The sequence below is a fragment of the Struthio camelus genome, chromosome 3 (assembly GCF_040807025.1).
Source record: "Struthio camelus isolate bStrCam1 chromosome 3, bStrCam1.hap1, whole genome shotgun sequence".
In the NCBI taxonomy this organism is placed as follows: domain Eukaryota; kingdom Metazoa; phylum Chordata; class Aves; order Struthioniformes; family Struthionidae; genus Struthio; species Struthio camelus.
The window spans coordinates 774404-777267 of NC_090944.1; the positions used below are offsets into that span (position 1 = coordinate 774404).

Sequence of the window (2864 nt, forward strand, 5' to 3'; positions counted from 1 at the left end):
GGAGGAGGATCAGCTTAGAGATCTTTTGTCCAAACTTGACATCCATAAATCCATGGGCCCCGATGGGATGCACCCACGAGTGCTGAGGCAGCTGGCGGCTGTTATCGCTAGGCCACTCTCCATCCTCTTTGAAAGGTCCTGGAGATCAGGAGAGGGGCCTGAGGACTGCAAGAAAGCCAACGTCACCCCAGGCTTCAAAAAGGGCAAGAAGGAGGAGCCAGGAAACTACAGGCCCGGCAGCCTCACCTCCATCCCCGGCAAGGTGATGGAACAGCTCCTCCTGGAGGTCCTCACTAAGCATGTGGAGGACAAGGTGGTGATCAGGAGTAGTGCGCATGGATTCCCCAAAGGGAAATCATGCTTGACCAATCTGATAGCCCTTCTATGACGGGATGACTGGCTGGGGAGAGGAGGGGAGAGCAGTGGACTTCAGCAAGGCTTTTGCCACTGTCTCCCATCCCATCCTCCTAGGTAAGCTCAGGAAGTGTGGGCTAGATGAGTGGACAGCGAGGTGGATGGAGAACTGGCTGGATGGCCGAGCTCCGAGGGTTGTGGTGAATGGCGCAGAGTCAAGTTGGAGGCCTGTAGCTAGTGGTGTCCCCCAGGGCTCAGTCCTGGGCCCAGTCTTGTTCAATATATTCATCAATGACCTGGAGGAAGGGGCAGAGTGCCCCCTCAGCAAGTTTGCTGATGATACTAAACTGGGGGGAGAGGCTAACACCCCAGAAGACTGGGCTGCCATTCCGAGGGACCTGGACAGGCTGGCGAGCTGGGCCGAGGGGGACCTCCTGAAGTTCAACAAAGGCAAGTGCAAGGTCCTGCACCTAGGGAGAAAGAATCCCATGCACCAGGACAGGCTGGGGGTTGACCTGCTGGAAAGTAGCTCTGCCGAGAAGGACCTGGGAGTGCTGGTGGGCAACAAGTTAAACATGAGCCAGCAGTGTGCCCTTGTGGCCAAGAAGGCCAATGGTGTGCTGGGCCGCATTAGGCAGAGTGTTGCCAGCAGGACGAGGGAGGTGATCCTGCCCCTCTCCTCAGCCCTGCCGAGGCCTCCCCTGGAGTACAGTGTCCAGTTCTGGGCTCCCCAGGACAAGAGAGACATGGCACTCCTGGAGAGAGTCCAGCGGAGGGCTACCAAGAGGATTAGAGGGCTGGGGCACCTCTCCTAGGAAGAAAGACTGCAAGAGCTGGGCCTGTTCAGCCTGGAGAAGAGAAGATTGAGAGGCGATCGCATCAACGTGTACACGTATCTGAAGGGGGAGTGTCAAGAGGATGAGGCCAGCCTCTTCTCCGTGGTGCCAGCAACGGGACAAGAGGCAATGGGCAGAAACTGAACCACAGGAAGTTCCACCTAAACCTGAGAAAAAACTTCTTTGCTGTGAGGGTGACAGAGCACTGGAACAGGTTGCCCAGAGAGGTGGTGGAGTCTCCTTCCCTGGAGAGATTCAAAACCCGCCTGGACGCCACCCTGGGCAATATGCTCTAGGTGACCCTGTTTGAGCAGGCAGGTTGGACTAGATGATCTCCAGAGGTCCCTTCCAACCTCAACCATTCTGTGATGCTGTGATTCCTCGATGACCTGGAGGAAGGCCCGAAGTGCGCCCTCAGCAAGTTTGCTGCTGCTACTAAAGTGGGGGGCAGTGGCTGACTCCTGAGGGGCCTGGAGCAGCTCTCCTCTGCAGAAAGGCTGCGAGAGCTGGGCCTCTTTAGCCGGGAGAAGAGAAGCCGGCGAGGCGATCTCCCCAACGTGTACCAGTCTGTGAAGTGGGGGGCGAGGGGGGGTGCGTGGAGAGCATGGGGCCAGCCTCTTCTCCGTGGTGCCCAGAAGTCAGGGAGATCCTGGCCCGCAGCTGCTTGTGGCTGGGGGCAGCCGGGCGGAGGTGCTGCGCGGCCCTGGCAGGGGCGGCGGGCAGGCGGAGCGGCCGGTGCTGGCGCGCTTCCGCCGGGCGCCGCTGCAGGAGGGAGGCGGCGTTTGCTCTGTGGCCGGCGCAGGAGCCTCTCCCGGCTCGGCTCGGCTCGGCTCGGCTGGACTCGGCTGGACTCGGCTCGGCTGGACTCGGCTGGACTCGGCTGGACTCGGCTGGACTCGGCTCGGCTGGACTCGGCTGGACTCGGCTGGGCTCGGCTGGGCTCGGCTGGACTCGGCTGGACTCGGCTCGGCTGGACTCGGCTCGGCTGGACTCGGCTGGACTCGGCTGGGCTGGACTCGGCTGGACTCGGCTGGGCTGGACTCGGCTGGACTCGGCTCGGTTCGGCTGGACTCGGCTGGACTCGGCTCGGCTGGACTCGGCTGGACTCGGCTAGACTCGACTGGACTCGGCTCGGCTCGGCTGGACTCGGCTGGACTCGGCTCGGCTCGGCTGGACTCGGCTGGACTCGGCTCGGTTCGGCTGGACTCGGCTGGACTCGGCTGGACTCGGCTGAGCTCGGCTGGGGGGCGGGAGGGGCGTGTGCGGGAGGGGCGGTGCGGGGCGTGTCCATGCAGATGAGGCGTCGCGGGGGCCGGCGGGAGCGGTGTTCGCGGGCCGAGGCGGGGCGGGCGGGGGGCGGCGGGAGGTCGGGGCGCGCGTGGGGCGCGGCGGGGCGGCGGGGCGGGGTCGGGGCGTGGGCGGGTGTCGGGGTCGGGGGTGTTGCTGTGGGTGTGCGCGGGGTGTGTGTGTGTGGCGGGGGTTGTTGTGGGGCGGCGTGGGGTGGCGGGGCATACTTACCTGGCAGGGGAGACACCATGATCAGGCAGGTGGTTTTCCCAGGGCGAGGCTCATCCCTTGCACTCCGGGTGTGCTGACCCCTGCGATTTCCCCAAATGCGGGAAACTCGACTGCATAATTTGTGGTAGTGGGGGACTGCGTTCGCGCTCTCCCCTG

The 2864-nt window shown here is 63.4% G+C and overlaps 1 non-coding gene across 1 annotated transcript; it reads left to right on the top strand.

Annotated features, from left to right (window-relative positions):
- The first annotated feature begins 2700 nt into the window (after nt 1-2700).
- Nucleotides 2701-2864, top strand: LOC138066934 (U1 spliceosomal RNA). The gene has a single exon (XR_011140644.1). It is a non-coding gene; the product is annotated as a U1 spliceosomal RNA (small nuclear RNA).